The 18423-nt window shown below is 42.8% G+C and overlaps 1 pseudogene; it reads right to left on the bottom strand.

Moving 5' to 3' along the window:
• Nucleotides 1–420: 420 nt before the first annotated feature.
• The window catches only part of LOC120648080, a 35983-nt pseudogene continuing 17980 nt past the window's right edge, over nt 421–18423 (bottom strand).

The following is an 18423-nucleotide window of genomic DNA, read 5'->3' as shown; positions in this document are numbered from 1 at the left end:
CCATCTGCAATTGCTTATCAATCATGCTTGATCTATGGAGTCAAGAGTTACTACCCAAGAACAACTATCTAACTCTGCTGTCAAAAGTAGGGCGGACTGGCATTAATATTATACAAGAAAATTCTGGTTGATCATTTGAATGGAATTTTTCAGAATTTGTGTTTGATTTCTAATTAAAATTTCCTTTTTCACCTAACTCTGCAGAGCTTCAAATATAGTTAAATACTTGATCCTCTAATGCTTTTGCGGTTTGGTCCACATGTTTCAACTCAGTGTAGTTCCCTTGTAGTAAACCATTTTCTCCTTGATAATCTGACCAATCTAATGAAAATTCAGAGAAATATGAGAGGAATTCAAAATTAAAATTTAAAAGTGACACGCAGCACAATCATGTGTCTCGCTGAGCTCTCAACCATAATATTTGATGGCGAAACAAATCAAATAATTTATTATTGTCAATAAACGAATCAACAAATCAAACGATTTACATGAACCGGCGATCGACACACGAGGTCAGCTTGTGAATTAGTCCGACATCCTGCGCTTCTTGATCGGCAGCGGACTCTGCACTTCCTCCTCCTCGACCCATCTCCTCATCCCGGCGTTCTCCGGCAGAGGCATCAGGTTGAGGTCGAAGTTCCTGATGGTGACGGCCGACGACCCCGTCCCGGAACCGGACGCCGACGCGGACAGGGAGACGGACACCGACGAGCCGTCCCAGTAGTGGCAGCGCTTGTGCCCGCCGAGCGCCTGGCCCGTGGCGAAGCCCCTCCGGCAGATGGTGCACCGGTGCGGCCCGCCGGCGGCGGGCCCTCCCGAGGACGTCGTCGTCTCCTCAGAGTCCGCCGTGGAGCTGGCCGCCGCCCGCGCCGCGGCGGCGGCGGCGTACTGATCCGCCGTGGGCGGCTTGTGGTGGCTGGACTTGTGCCCGCCGAGCGCCTGGTACGACGCGAACGCCTTCCCGCAGACCGCGCACCGGAACCGGACGTCCTCCTGCGCCACCACCAGCGCGGGCGGCGCCGCGGCGAGGGGCAGCGGGAACGTCTTTTCCCCGTGCCGCCCGAACCCGGCCGCCGTGAGGCCGGTCCCCCGCGTGCCCGGCGAGGCAGATGGCGAGGTAGTCCTCCTTGCTGAGCCCCGGCGCCGGCAGGACCAACGTGTAGTCTGACGTACTACGCGCAAGGAAGAATGCATCATCCACGTGTTGATTGAGCTAGCTAACTGCGAGTCTGCGACTGGGTGTACCTTACCCAAAATTCCCATCTAGAAACATCCAATTTTGGAATTCGCAGCTTGGGTTAGATTAAACTTTTGGCTAGAACATCATGTGTTGCTTAGGGCTCTGGCGCCCTGGTTTTTATTTATTTCACCACACCACTATGACAATTACTGTAGTTTTAATATAAATTAACTATATACACACTTCTCGAAGGGATTTAGGGTCTACTTGGGGTTCGCTACCAAAATGTGGATATGCCAAAACGTGGGCAAGTTTACAGATTTTGGTAGTTGTTCAGTTGGAATCTAAAAAGTAGCCCACCAACTAACTAAATGCTATTCTAAAATTGCTAAGATTTTAGTAAAAAAAAATATCGGCATATGCTCACATTTTGGCATGCTCACATTTTGGTAGCCAACTAAGCAGACTCTTAATCATATAGTCTGGAAGTCTTTTATACACAGTTTGTCACTATATACTTACTGTACCTCATTTCTTAGTAACATCACAATGTAGTCTAGATGAACGGTTGTGATATCAGATGGGATATACATATATTAACTAAAGTCTACTGCTTACTCGGGTGATTTGGAGTTTTCCATCACTCAAGTGATTTGGGATGTCAAATCACACAATATGCTACCAGGGAAAATCGAGTGAAACAGACACATCTGTCACACAAATTTTTTAACTACCGGATTTTAATCCAACGTCCCAAAAAATCAACTAGAAAAATATAAGTGCAATCCCAAAAACAAAATAAAAAAAACAGGTAAACAAAAAATAATTAACAAATCTGTGCGTTCAAAAGAAGGAAAATAAACAAATAAAAATAAAATTCATAAAACCCCCCAAATCTTATATATGGTTTAGGAAACATAAAAGTTTGAGGATGCCTCTTGAATCCTAGAAATGCAAATGAGAAAAGTCAAATGTCAAAATTACTAAAAAGAATTTCTATGGATTACAAAACACAAAAGTTTGAGGTTGCCTCTTAAATCCCACAAATGCAAATGAGAAATGGCAAATGCCAAAATAAACAAAAAAACTGAATAAAAAAATTACACCTAAAATCTAAATAAATTATAGTACATTGTTCACTAGAAATTTTGCATGATTGTATTGTAACTAGATTATTTTGGTAATTATTAGGGTAAAAAAATTAAAAAATGAAATAAATAGTTTAAGGATGCCCAAAAATTCATTAAAAAACAAATGAGAAAAGTCAAATGTCAAATAAAATAAACAAATGATTACAAATGCAAATGACAAATGGCAAATGCCAAAGTAAACCAAAAAACTGAAAAAAAAAAGAAATTACACCTAAAATCTGAATAAATTACAGTACATTGTGCACTGAAAATGTTACATGATTGTACTGTACGTAGAATATTTTTAGTAATTATCAGGATAAAAAGTTTTAAAAAATTGAAATAAAAAGTTTGAGGAACCTCTCAAATCCCAGAAATGGAAATGAGAAAAGTCAAATGTCAAAATGCCCAAAAAAATTCTATGGATTACAAAACACAAAATTTTGAGGCTGCCTCTTAAATCCCACAAATGCTAATGATAAATGGCAAATGCCAAAATAACCCAAAATATTGAAAAAAAATTACACCTAAAAACTGAATAACTTACAGTACATTCTACCCTGGAAATGTTACATGAATGCACTGTAACTAGAATATTTTGGTAATTATCAGGGTGAAAATTTTAAAAAAATGAAACTAAACTCAAATTTGATTATTCGAAATGTACTTTGTTAATCAATTTCAAAGAATCAGCTACCATGAGATAAGTACAACAAAGTAGGGACTGAAGAAAAAAAATCAAGTTTGAGTCATAACACACAGGAAAAGCTGATGAAAGAAAAGGTAATAATCTGATTACTGTCGGTACCCTGTAGCAGGGATACTCACTTCTACTGCAGCAAGGCATGACTCGCATAGTCATCCGCGACTGAGCCATAAGGGGCGGAGCTGCCGGGCCCCACGGGTCAGGCTCCTACCTCACCAGGCCAACGGCCCCGGACCCGCTCCCAGCTCTGGGACGGGTCCGGTGACGCCACGTGTCCTTCGGGAGGGGAAGCTCCGAGCCAACGGCCGAGGGACCGGACCCCCATAGGGGTCCGGGACCTCCCTGCGTCTGTCCGGACCTCCCACGTGCGTAGAGCCAGCATACCGCTGGGGGGCGGAGGCACCACGTGTCCCGCAGGCGCGGGTCTTCTGCTGGAAGACTCGCCCACCCACCGCATTCAATGCGGGTGGTTGAGACGTGCTCTGCCACCAACCACGTGGGGCATCATTTGCCAGGTGAAACTAGAGAAAATGAACTAAGACAACAGTAATGGCTTCCACTATAGAGGAAAATGAAGAAAGAAGCTACCAATAAATGGGTGTATAGAGTAGTAAAAACAATGCAACATAAAACTGCAATGCGAAGAAACCAATAAGCTAAATGAATTTAAACTATAGCTACAAACAAGCTTATCAAAATATTCAAACAACATATTTCTGTAACTAAATATGTATGTAACCTATCATCAGAATAAAACGACTTCAAAATTATATAAAGCAAGAAATATCCTAAATCTAATCAGTTGAAGTGAAGGGAGAAAAATATGAGTCAAAACAAATCAATCAGAAACATAGAACTGGATGGTGAGAGAGAGACTGAGAGAGAGAGAGAGAGTTGAAGGGAAGGGTCCCCGTCGCGTCGCATGCAGCAGCAGGAGGAGGCCAGAGCAATCACGCGGAGGTTCCAGGTTCAATCTGAGAGAGAGAGGGGAGAGAAGAGAGAGAGATGGAAACGAGGGCAGCGGCCGCACCGCTGCAGCAGAGGATGGGGCAAATCACGCGGAGGGTGGCCAGGCTCCTACGGCGGCGCAAGCGAACCCCGGCGGAGGCGGCGGTGGCGTACTCTGCCGCGGGGACGAGATCGACGAAACTGCTTGTACTAAATCAACAAAAATAACAACGGGATTACGGTCAAAATTCAGCGGACATATGAAATCGACCTAATCGAGCACAAACGCAAGCAAATAGAGACGCGGAACAGATCAAACAGAATCAATCGAAGCGGGGATGCAACGCTAGAGTCACCGTCCCTGGACCAGGAGGAATGGGGAAAGGGGAAGTCGGAAGACGGTGAACTGAGGCTGAGAGGAGGCAGGGAGATAAAAGGCCCTGTTTAGTTCCTTTTACAGGTAAACGCAAAAAATTTTTACGACGGAATCTTGCCAATTTAAAGTACTAAATGAAGTCTATTTACAAAACTTTTTGCACAGGTGAGTTGTAAATCGCGAGCCATGATTAAGCAATAATTAGCTGATGGTTACTGTAGCATCACTGTTGCAAATCATGAATTAAGTAGGTTCATTAGATTCGTCTCTTGATTTATAGCCTATCCATGCAAAAAGTTTGTAAATAGACTTCATTTAGTACTTCAAATTAGCAAGATTCCTTCACAAAATTTTATATTTTTGCGTTTATAGGGTGGGAACTAAACAGCGCCAAAATATTGGGCGCGGATTCCAAAATACAAACAGTGCAATCGGCCCACGTGTCAGAGATGAGAGAAAAAATAGTGCCGGAGCGATCGGAGACAACAAATCAATGGCCAGCACACATCCGACGGCCACAAATTCGAGTAAGAGATAGCTACGCATCACACGAGTGAGATATAGGTTTCCCTTATTAACTAAAGTCTAACATCAACTCCCCCCCCAACCAAAAAAAGATATAACAATTCTACAGGTGAAACAAGAGAAAAACAGCCATAGCCCGTAGACGCCCCCATCTGGATGTGACGGATCCTACTTGGTACTCCCAAGTTCCAAATTATAAATCATTTTTAAGAATCTTGAAAAATCAAACTATTTCAAAGTTTGACTAAAATTATAAAGAAAAAATATAAGAATTTATGACATCAAATAGGTGCACTATGAAAATATAGCTAACAAAGAATCTAATGATACTTAATCAGTATCATAAATATTATTATCTTGTCATATAAATTTAGTTAAATTTGAAAAACTTTAACTCTCCAAAATTTTTAGAATGACTTATAATTTGAAACGGAGGGAGTACTCTAGAACCAGTAGCAGCTAGCAACTTCCCGAAAATGGCAAATAAATCGGTCGGAATTCCCAGAACAAATTCGCACGTGTTCTTTGCAGATTTTGGCAGGTTAGGCTTGGCTTTCCGCGGATAAAACAGCAGACGCATGCCATTTAAGACCAAGACCAGTTTTTGACTGCGTACTTGACTGCTTCTTGCCTAAACATTTTTACAGCAGCACAGCGCTCCACGGTTTCGACTTTCCCTGTGCATATTTTTCCAGACACCCGTCATTGTCTCATCCATCCGTTCTTGCCCAATTTCACCGACTGGCGAGTCAGCGAGCTAGGGGCCCAGTCAGTTCAGTCAGCGTGCGTGTACAAAACAAAGAGCGAAGGCGTCAGTCAAAATTTTGCAAATACAAGCTGCACGCGTGGAGAATGGATATTATTAGTTTTCGGTGACCAAATGTGCTCACAAGAATTGCAGACGTATGCATGAGGATTTTTTTAAATAATATTATTTTAATAGTTAATTGTAGAAATAAATAGGAAAACAAAAAAATTGCAAAAATAACATTCAAGCCGACTGCATGCCTATCGGCTCGTGGGCAGCTGACTGCTCCAGCCCAGTCGAACTGATTAGAGTGCTTGTCGGCCGTTGAAGGGCCGACAGGCCTTATCGGTCCGATAGAGGGCTAGTCGGCTCATGGGGAGCCGACAGGCCTATCGGCACAATTACCCCCTTCTCCGCCACCCTTCACTTTCACCGCCCGCCCTTCACTTTTATTGCCGCCGCCGCCGCCCCTCCACCGGCCCTCCCCAGCCCACCACGCCGCCGCCGCCCCTCCACCGGCCCGTCCCTGTCCCGCCACGCTGGCGGCGCCCCTCACCCCGCGACCGCCACACTACTACATAATTTTAGGGACGGGTAAAATATATTTTTAGAGGCGGATGGGTACTCTCTTCTAGTTCTTGCAGCTAAAAATATGATTTTTTATTCCAGCCAACCAGCCACTAGCCCTATAGTGTCGAGCTACAATTTTTGATGAAATATTGCACACTTGCGTCACCTAGGATCCAAACCGCCTACCTCAAGCCTCACGTATACCTTCATTACCACTACAATACACAATCACTTACGACTGGGGTATGCTTGATAAAAGTTCAATTTACTCCCCTCAACTATAGTCAAAGTGTGGATAACCCTCTAAACTATAATTTGGTTCAATGTACCCCCTAAACTCTGCCATCTAGTTTTTTTTGGAGATTACATAATACAACGTAGACACTCACAACGCACACACACTCACACCCCTATAAAAACACGTACACAAACCCTACCCTTATGAGCATCTTCGAAGACTGAGCCGGCAAATCCTCGATATTGACGAAGTCACCACAGACGCCTCACTGTCGACGGGAACATCGCCTACCACTGAATGCACAACGCCGTTAAATCCCAGAATATTCACTCCCATGGAGAGTCGAACCCAGGACCTCAGGTGCTACTGAGACTCTTGTAACCACTAGGCTATTGGCCATTTTACCCCATAATACAATTTATCTTTTTTGTTTCTCCGTACACAAGTGTATTTTAATTTTAAATTTTGCAGGGTGGTAGCGGACATCACAGTGCATATTTGGAAGAAAAATAATTTTCCCCATTATTTTCATATAATTTTGAACTCTAATGATTAATTTATTATTAAATATCTTAATATATCAAAATAATAAAAATTATAATGTATTTTTTCTAACATGTGTTATGGTGTGTACTATTATCTTGTAAAATTTCAACTTAAAACTCCACATATGCATGGAGAAATGAAAAAGACAAATTATTAGGGGTAATTTGAACCAAATTGTATAGTTTTTTGGGTAAAATGGATCAAATGATTGTTTAGGAGGTTATCCAGACTTTGGTTATAGTTGAGGGGAGTAATTTAGACTTTTTCCTTCTTTTATATTAACTCTAAAACTGATTTGTAGAGGCAGGAGACGCCAACATCGGCACCTAAAAATATTTTTCTATTTTATTCAATTTTTTTTAAATCTTTACATATAGCAAAATAAAATCTTTACACTATGACTATTGTGAACTATAGAAAATTAGAAATAAAAAATGTACTGAGAGATATCCCCGAGGTGGTTGATTGTAGGCAGGGACTCGCCGAGATCTCAACTCGAAGGTGGAAGGAACACAAAACTTTAGACAGGTTCAGGCCGTCGAGAGCGTAATACCCTACGTCCTATGTGTTAATTTGTATTGCCTTAGAGATTGGTGTGTTTTGGAGAGGTCCCTCCCCGCCCTTTTATAGTCTGAGGTGACACCGCGACAGGGTTACATAGAAATCCTAGTCGAATACTAGCACAGAGTCCTACTCGAACGCGATTGAGTAATTTCCTTGTATGTCGACTAGTCCTACGCCTAATCAGGTAGTTACAAGAGGATAAGGTACATACTATGCACAATCCTTTACTCTAGAACATTCTACGCCTATAAACAGTCTTGCTGCCCCGGGCGTTACATATAAAGGTTAAAATTGTGAAAACCTAAAAGTATGACTTGAGTTATATGAGATATTATATAGTTATAGCTATTAGAGAACTTATAATATTTTTTGAACCATTAAATGACCTTGAATGAAAAATTATCAACTACAAAGTGTTAGATCTCATCATTCTCTTCAATTTTGATATAAAGTTTGACCTTATTCAAGATTATATAAAAAGTAATGAACTTTTTCTGCATGGAACCATTTGTAGAGGCGGGTGATGGCATCACACACTCCTAGAAATGCTATTTTTAGGGGTGATGTGACATCATCCACCTCTGAAAATGGGGCTGATTTTTAGGGACGGGGGATGGCATCACCCCCCCCAAGAATTTTTTTTGTAGGGGCGGGTTATATGCTAGATTAACCGTGCTCCGAGCGGGTTACTGTAACGTCCCGCCTCCCCAAGGCCGGGCCTGCTTACATCTGGCAGTTTAACTAGGACACAGACTATCCTTACAGACCAACACATATCTTTACTGCACACTTTGTCCTCACTCGTGCGCACCCGGAAAGGACTTCCCGATCGGTCACCCATCCCCAAATTGCTCCGGGCCAAGCACGCTTAACCTCGGAGTTCTTTGGAGACTGGCTTCCGGAAAAGAAGTTGCAACTTGTTGATATGAGTATCCTATTAAGCCCTGGGCCGGGGTGTCACATACTCACCCTTTTAAGACCGACGTCCTCGTCGGTCAATCCCAAGCCAGGAACATCCTCTCTTGGCCACGTCCCGTACGTCTAGTGCCAGCAGCCCATGTGCCACGTCCGTGCGTCCAGTGCCAACGATACATGTGCCACGTCCGTGCGTCCAGTGCCAACGGCGCATCCCAGATGCCCGCGCACTGACCCGCCACGCGGACATGCACATGCCGGTGGCATCTGCGCCCCCACGCGCCCGTGCTCATGCCTCCGCACTTACGTCCGTACGTGCCCATGAAACCGCGAGAGTCGGCTCTGATACCATTCTGTAACGTCCCGCCTCCCCGAGGCCGGGCCCGCTTACATCTGGTAGCGTAACTAGGACACAGACTATCCTCACAGACCAACACATGTCTTTTTCTGCACACTTTGTCCTCACTCATGCGCACCCGGAAAGGACTTTCTGGTCGGTCACCCATCCCCAAATTGCTCCGGGCCAAGCATGCTTTGGAGACTGGCTTCCGGAAAAGAAGTTGCAACTTGTTGATATGAGTATCCTATTAATCCTATTAAGCCCTGGGCCGGGGTGTCACAGTTACCTTTTAACCCGCTCCTGATAAAAAAGGAGAAGACGTTGCTACAAATCATTTTTGTAGTAGTGAAACATGGAGTGAGAAAACCCCTTTCATTAACATTTTTTCTAAGATAAATTTGTAATATCATGAATATAATCTGCTATTTGATCTTTTGATACTGTTTATTAAAGTTAAAAATATTGGCCAATAACAATCTCAAATACACTTATATATTGGATTATATATATACTACTCCCTCCATGCCACAAAGACCGTTCGTTTAAAAAAAATTTAGACATATTACTAGTACTGAAAAATGACCATGTTAGCCTTAATCAACTATAGTAGTTGTGCTTGAAGACCTCACTGTTTATTTGGTTCCCTAGATCCTCAATAAATACAAATACATTATAAATAATGGTCAAACCAGGTTTGTAGACTGGATCTGGTGGCTGGAAGAAGCATGTACAAGTTATAATAATCTTTTTATTTTATGTTGGATCGGTGAGAATATACTACTGTTACAATTATTTAAATTATGTTCATGATGTGTTCTATACAATTCTGTTCAAAGTCAATGCAGTATTGTAGTCCTAACCTCAATCTGTTCAATATTCTTACTATACGTAAAAAAATTTTAATCATCATTGCATCCTCCACCACTACTACAGAATAGGCCTTTGTTCCAGGCCATTTGTCCCGACAGCCTTTGGGCCCGGGCAATAGGTGGCTTTTGTCCCGGGTCCAATGGATAGCCGGGCCAGCGGGGGGGGGGATAGGGGCCTTTTGTCCCGGTTGGAGACACCAACCGGGACAAAAGGGGGGCCTTTTGTCCCGGTTGGTGGATCCAACCGGGACAAAAGGCCCGCGTACCCTTTTGTCCCGGTTGGAACCACCAACCGGGACAAAAGGCATTGGCCCCCTTATCCCCTTCCCTCTCCCCCCGCCCGAGCCATTCAGCTCTCTTGTTTCTTGCTGTTCTCGGCTCGGGAGAGAGGAGTTCTTGCTCATTTCTTCACCACATTTGTAAAGATCTTTGATTCCCCGTCCATCCATCGGCGCTAAAGGTTTTGGGCTTGTTTTTCTCTTCTTTCTTGGCTTGTATAACTCATTTCATGCTTTAGAAATAGAGAAAATGTGTAGCTAGCTCATTTCTTGGACATTTAGCTAGATTGCATATGTAGGTGTGATTTTCTTTTAGATTTAGATGAGTATGTGGATAGTAGAAATTTTTAGAATGAGTGTAGACACTTCATGTGATGTACTTGTATACATGACCATATTGTGGATAGTTGATTTTTGTATTCATGAATGAATTAATGAAATGAGTATATTAGAATTTTTTGTATTATGAATGGATTATTTTGACACTCTAGTGATGTATTTATTCAGGCTCACATTGAAACTATATAGAAGCTAAAAAATCTTTATTTTGAAACAAGTATACGTCGTTAATCTCCATCCAACGGTGATGGCACTACCTTTCGGGAATACACGATGCGCTATAAGCACGTCGCTAATCGGTTGTTCGCATCACCAGCACTTCCGATTGATAAGAAGACAGCATTTAACGCAGTCAGCATGGCCGTTGTTGTACTGAGAGCATATCAACGAGCATGCTGCTTGTGCCAAGTGCTGTGCCTATTAATCGTAAATGTTGGTGCTGCGACTGGACGATTGGTGACATCCTTGTACCGCACCGTGTCCCCCCGAAAGGCAGTGTCATCACCGCAGGGTTGAGGTTACTAACATATACATTTTCAGAAATAAAGGTTTATTTTTCTTCTAGAGGGTTTCTGGATATTGAAAAGAGTGTACTCCTGGAACTGAAGGGTGTCAAAGTAATTAGAAGTTACAGAGAATTCTTTCAATTAATTAGAGATTTCTTGAGGATTAATGATACATTTCATCTTTTTTATATGATTTCATTTTTATTTGCAAGAGTTATTAATCTGATCATTATAATTGTAATAGTAAATAATTTTTGCATTGTAATGGTAAGAATTTATAATTTTGTGGAAAATAAAGGTATTTTCAGTAAAATATGGCTTCAGTAGCTGGAGAGAGTGGCGCCGGTGGGGGTGATCGTTGTCCTTCTGGAGAGAAGGGCACAACTCGAGTAGGTCATCGGTCCAAAAAACCTAGTGCTTTTCATAGGGCAGCGCTCCATTATTTGGAAAAAGAATATAGAGAATGCATGGCAAGGGGCGAGGAACCTCCGTTTGATCTTGAGGATTTATTGTGGCGTTACGGTTCGTTACCACCAAACTCGGAGGTTTCAGCTCCGCCATCTTCTTCTGCGCCAGCAAGAAATCCGTCAGAGCATTCTGCGTTCCAACACAAGGACGGTTGAAAACATATGTGTTGTTGACCGAATTTTTAAGTTTCATGTATAGTACTCCTTTGTTAAGTTCTGTAATGGATTAAGTACTCCTTTTAATTAATCAAGATGTATGATGGATATTGCATATCTTTTAATTATTCATGTTATGTTACATTTAGTTTAATTTAGGTTTGATATATTTTATTTATTCGATATGTGTAAAGAATTCAAATCGATTTATTTAAAATGCAGATGGACCGGCAATGGATGTACAATGCTGACCAACGTTCGAAAGAATTCATTGATGGCCTGCATTATTTTTTGTCTGTGGCTGAGGCAAACAAGCAGAATGGTTTTATGTGCTGCCCGTGTGTTCATTGCAACAATAATAAGGATTACTCATCTTCAAGAATCCTACACAGCCACATTTTCGCAAATGGTTTCATGGAGAAGTATGTTTGTTGGACGAAGCACGGAGAACAGGGGGTTACCATGGAAGACAATGAAGAAGAAGATTTTGACGACCACTTTCCCGGGAATGCTGGAATCGGTGCATTCGATGACGATATTCTCATGGAAAAGCCCGAAGTAGATGTAGCAGAAAATGATCCCAACCACGATCTGGGGCAGGCATTGCACAATGTGCAGGTAGATTGTGAGAGTGAAACGGAGAGGTTGAAGTTCCAGAAGTTGTTAGAGGACCACCATAAGTTATTGTACCCAGATTGTCAAAATGGATTGAAGAAACTTGGCACCACCTTGGAGTTGCTGCAATGGAAGGCGACAAATGGTGTATCCGACAAGGGATTTGGTGAATTACTCAAACTTGTTAAAAAAATACTTCCTAAGGACAATGAATTGCCTGCCACAACGTATGAAGACAAACAACTTATTTGCCCTTTAGGACTGGAAGTGCAAAAGACACATGCATGCCCCAACGACTGCATCCTCTACCGAGGCGAGTACGAGAATTTGGATGCATGTCCCGTATGCAGTGCATTGCGTTACAAGATTAGAAAAGATGATCCTGGAGATGTCGAGGGGGAGCCTCACCGGAAGAGAGTTCCTGCGAAGGTCATGTGGTATTCGCCTATAATACCATGTTTGAAGCGTCTGTTTAGAAATAAAGATAATGCTAAGTTGATGCGATGGCACAAAGAGGAACGCAAGAAAGACTCGATGTTGAGACACCCCGCTGATGGGTCGCAGTGGAGAAAAATAGATAGAACATACCCTGAATTTGATTTGGATGTGAGAAACATAAGGTTCGGTTTGAGTACGGATGGCATGAATCCTTTTGGTGAGATGAGCAGTGGTCATATCACTTGGCCTGTGACTCTTTGTCTGTACAATCTTCCACCATGGTTCTGCATGAAACGAAAGTTCATCATGATGCCAGTGCTTATCCCGGGTCCAAAGCAGTCCGGAAATGACATTGATGTGTACCTAAGACCATTGGTCGAAGAACTCTTATTGCTCTGGGGCGATGAAGGTGTACGGATGTGGGATGAATACAAACAGGAAAACTTCAACCTATGAGCATTGCTGTTCGTAACGATCAATGACTAGCCTGCTCTTAGTAACTTGTCAGGACATTCAAACAAGGGATACAAAGCATGCACACACTGTTTAGATGATACCGATAATATATGGTTGACTCACTGTAAGAAGGTTGTATACATGGGTCATCGTCGGTTTCTTCCCATCAGGCATGCGGTACGAAAGAAGGGCAAGCATTTCAAAGGCTAAGCGAACCAGCGAACAAAACCGATGCACCGTAGTGGTAAAGACGTCTTCAACATGGTAAAAGATCTAGAAGTTATTTTTGGAAAGGGATCTGGTAGCCAACCTGTTCCGAATGAAAACGGAATGGCGCCCATGTGGAAGAAGAAATCTATATTTTGGGAGCTACCATATTGGGAAGTCTTAGATGTTCGTCATGCAATTGATGTGATGCACCTCACGAAGAATTTTTGCGTCAACCTGATAGCATTCTTGGGAGTGTACGGAAAGACAAAAGATACAGTAGAAGCACGTCAAGAATTGCAACGTATGGAAGAACGAGATGCCTTACATCCACAACAGCGAGATAATGGACGACAATACTTAAGTCCTGCCAGCTATACTCTTAGCAAGGAAGAGAAAGAAACCATGTTTGACTGCTTGAGCAGTATAAAAGTTCCATCTGGATACTCATCCAATATAAAAAGAATCTTAAATTTGGCAGAGAAGAAATTTACAAATCTCAAGTCCCATGACTGCCATGTGCTTATGACCGAACTTCTTCTGGTTGTGCTGCGGGGGATTCTGCCTGATAACGTCCGGTTAACCATCGTGAAGATATGTGCCTTCCTCAATGCAGTTTCTCAGAATATAATTGACCCGGAGAATTTGATAAAGCTGCAAAACGATGTGGCGCAATGTCTTGTTGGCTTTGAGCTGATATTTCCACCATCTTTCTTCAACATCATGACACATCTTCTAGTGCACCTTGTCAAAGAGATTAATATCCTCGGACCAGTATTTCTACACAACATGTTCCCATTCGAAAGGTTCATGGGGGTACTCAAGAAATGTGTTCGTAATAGAGCTCGTCCAGAAGGAAGCATCGCCAGTGCCTACGGAACTGAGGAGGTCATTGACTTTTGTGTTGACTTTATTGATGACCTTAAACCGATTGGAGTCCCTGAATCACGATATGAGGGGAGACTAACTGGAAAGGGTACATTAGGAAAGAAATCTTATGTCTGCACAGATGATTTCTCATTCAAGAAAGCGCATTATACGGTTCTTCAACAATCATCCTTGGTTGACCCATATATCGAGGAACACAAGAAAATTCTGCTCTCCAATTTCCCGGAAAAGTCTGAGGCATGGATTACACGTGAGCACATGAACACTTTCTGCAGCTGGTTGCGGAAGCATCTAATGCATAACATGAATATAAGTGAACAACTGTTCTTATTGGCTAGGGGGCCATCTTGGAATGTCTTAACATACCAAGGGTACGAGATAAATGGAAACACATTTTATACGATAGCCCAAGATAAAAAGAGTACAAACCAAAATAGCGGTGTTCATATGGATGCCACGGACAATAATGGAAAAAAAACACATATTACGGCTACATTGAAGAGATATGGGAGCTGGATTACGGTCCCAATTTCAAGGTGCCTCTATTTCGTTGCCAATGGGTTAAGCTATCTGGAGGAGGGGTAACAAAAGATGAGTATGGGATGACAATAGTTGATCTCAACAATCTTGGGTATAGAGACGAGCCATTTGTCCTAGCCCAGAATGTCGCACAGGTTTTCTACATTAAGGACATGTCCAGCAAGCCAAAGAAGGGGATAAACAAGCAAAAGGATGAGCCTAAGCGACACATAGTTCGATCAGGAAAGAGAAACATCGTTGGAGTGGAGGACAAGACAGACTTGTCAGAAGAATATAATAATTTTGTTGTCATTCCACCTTTCGAAGTAAATGCTGATCCATGCATCCTGCTAGCCAATGATGATGCTCCATACTTGCGCCATGATCATAATCAAGGGACATTTGTGAAGAGAAAGTCTGTTACCGCTAATCCTTCATGTACTTGAATCATTTTATATTATTGTATAAAAACATAATCGCAATTCGAATACTTTTATTATATATGTACTGTACAATTATACTTTATGTGTTATATATATTATTTTATATATTTTTCACTTAATTACCAGACTCAATTATAATTTTCATTCAAAAATTGATTACTCAACTAATTTTATTTATTTCATGAAATTACATTCACATTAACACACTATACTCTCTCACTAACACACACAATCTCACTAACACAAACTACCTCTCAAACTCACACACTACTCATTAATATCATGAAATTGCTTAATTTTATCTAAAATTCACTTTTTAAACGTTGATATCGTGATAGAATCCACTTTCTGTCGAAAAGCAACAGTTTGAAAAAATTTGTTCACCTAATATATTTTTCCATGGTCAAAATAACAAATATGATTTCAAAAAAGTTAGATATTTCATTGACCCAATCACTTGAATGAAAATTAATTATTTTTGTTGCGTGTATCAAGTTTATATAGAGATAAGAAATTTTGTTCCATAATTTTTGCAATCATAATTTTATTAACTGAATTAACAAATGAAAGCCAATTTTAAAAGAGAAGTAAAAAGAAACAAAAACAAACATAAGATTAGGCGGGAACGAGAGAAAACGGGCCCCTTTTGTCCCGGGTGGTAGATCCACCCGGGACTAAAGGTGGGCCGCGGGCTGGGAATTTTCCCGGCCCGCCAAAAATACATTTTGTCTCGGGTGGAGCCACAACCCGGAACAAAAGGCCCTTTTGTCCCGGGTGGTGGCTTCACCCGGGACAAAAGACACCCCCTTTTGTCCCGGGTGAATCCACCACCCGGGACAAAAGGGCATTTTGTCCCGGGTCATGGCTCCACCCAGGACAAAAGCCCCCCCCCACCCCATATATTTCTTCCCCTCTCCCCCTTTTCCAACACTTAGCCTTCTCTGCGCCGTCGATCCTCCTCGCCGCCGCCGTCCCGAGCTCTGCGCCGCCCCGACCGAGAGCTCCGCACCGCCGCCCCGAGAGCTCCGCGCCGCCGCCCCGCGACCCCGAGACCGCTGCCGCGTCATGGCCCCGACCACTGCCCGGAGGACGTCCCCACCCAGTGCGCCGCCGTCGTCCTCCCCGAGCGCCGCCCGGAGGACTACTTCCCTGCCCAGTGCGCTGCCGTCGTCCTCCCCGAGCGCCGCCCGGAGGTCTTCCCCGCCCAGAGGACCGCCTCCCCGAGCGCCGTGCCCAGAGGATCGACGCGCTGCGCGGCCTCGTCGTCCCCGACTTCCGTCGAGCCCAGCTGTGCGCCGCCACGACCTCGCCGCCGTACGTGAGCACGCCGGCTGTGGGCCGCCGCCACCCCGCCCGCAAACCCTACATTATTTGTGAATTAGGCTCAAATTTTAGTGAATTTTTTGCAAATTAAAACCATAATTTGATGTAAATTAGGTGTTAATTTGTTTAATGTGTTTAATGTGTTAATTTACAAATTTGAGGATATGAAATTTGTTTAATGTGTTAATTTGTAAAGGGTAAATTAGGGTATTTAATTTGATTTATTATGAAATTAGTTGATAATGAATTTTAGTAAATTTAATTTGTTTAATGTGTTAATTTTTTTGTGTGAATTTCTTAAATTGTAAATTATGGTATTTAATTTGATGTAAATTAGGTGTTAATTTGTTTAATGAGTTAATGTATAGTGAAATTATATTTAATTTGTAAATATATGAATGTGTATGTATATGTGTGTATGTATATGTGTATATGTGTGTATGTGTGTACGTACGCCGATCCAATCCTCGTCCAGCTAAACGTACGCCGATTTGATCCTCGTCCATCTAAACGTAGGCCGATCCAATCCTCGTCCATGTAAACGTTGTCGTCCCATCCAATACTCGTCTATCTAAACGCACGACGATCCAAAGAAACGCCCAGCTAAACAAAGTCCGATCCAAACATAGTCTCCTTCTCGATCGGGGCAAATAAGGACTTTTTGGAATCCTTGTGACTAGATCTATTCAGTATAGTCATAATATGGGAATTACTTAGTGAATATTTTATTGAATTACTTAGTGACATACTTGGAATTACTTAGTCAATATTGATGTGAATTATTTAGAGAATTTTTAAGGGTTTTATTTGTATTCATATTTTAGTTACGGTGGACCCGCGACACACAGACGCGGAAGACGAACAGTTCCTGTTGAATATGATTGGCGAAGGTCAAGGAGATGTCCCCCAACAAGCTGATGATGGCAGCAATACCGACATATATTTAAATATGTCCGGTGATGGAATTGAGCCACCATCTATTCAGGATGACCTGCTGCTGAACAAAGTGCTAATGTACATATCACAACTATACTTATTTGTAGTGACAACCATATTTTCATCTGAATCTATATAAATACTATGAATGTTTTTTTTATAGCCGTCTGGATCATCGTCGCAGCAGAAAAAGACGAAGCGAGGCCCAACAAAAAAACTGGAAGGGCGGTTCATTATAACGGAAGTTGGTCCAGATGGCGAACCGATCGCTCCAGAAGCTGCCGCCAAAAAATTCATAAGACAATCCGGATGTATTGTCAGGGACCACATCCCGATCAGCTTCAGGCTCTGGAAAGCTTCCAATCCAAGCGAGGAACGGGATGCGGTACCCGAAAGAGAAAAAGAATGGTGCTGGCGGGAGCTTAAGAAAAACTTCACGGTTCCAGCTAAATCCGAAGAGATATGCAAGCGCTGGACCCTGAGTAAGATGGCCGAACAGCTGCAATCATTCAAGAAAATTTTGACGAAGAAATATATCAAGACCGGGACAACACCCGTATTTACCGGCGAGCTCGAAAAGCTCAAGGGTCACTGGGATGCATTTGTGGAATATAAGTCTTCAGAGCTTGGGCTTCAGAAGGTGCAGAAGGCCAAAGACAATGCCTCGAAAAAAGTGTATCATCACACTCTAGGCCAAGGAGGCTACAAGCTTGCAATACCCAAATGGGAGAAGATGGAGCAGGATCTGCTTGACAGAGGCATCCAACCTGCGACCATGAACTGGCCTGAAAGGTCAAGGGGAAGCTTGGACCCATTGACTGGTGACTGCATCTATGGGCCAAACATCCAGCGAGCAGCCCAGAGACTATAGGAGGCCATACAAGCAGCGTCCGAGGGAACATTCCAGCCGGATAGAGAGAGGGACGAGCTGACTTACACCCTTGGGAATCCAGAGCATCCGGGCCGCACAAGAGGCAAAGGCGTGGTTCCGTGGAAGTATGGGTTCAGGGATTACATTGAATCATATAGAAGCCGGCAAAGAAGAAAGAATGATGAGCGGGAGCACTTGCGAAGGCTAGAGGAACGTCTCATGTCACACGATCAAAGACTGGAGGAAGAGGTTCAACGCCAAGTGGCCATAACAATGAGCCAACAACAGCAAGCGTAAACGGTGCCTCCAGAGCCTAATGTCGCAGC

The sequence above is a fragment of the Panicum virgatum genome, chromosome 9K (assembly GCF_016808335.1).
Source record: "Panicum virgatum strain AP13 chromosome 9K, P.virgatum_v5, whole genome shotgun sequence".
In the NCBI taxonomy this organism is placed as follows: Eukaryota; Viridiplantae; Streptophyta; class Magnoliopsida; order Poales; family Poaceae; genus Panicum; species Panicum virgatum.
This window is presented reverse-complemented; position numbering and strand designations above follow the sequence as displayed.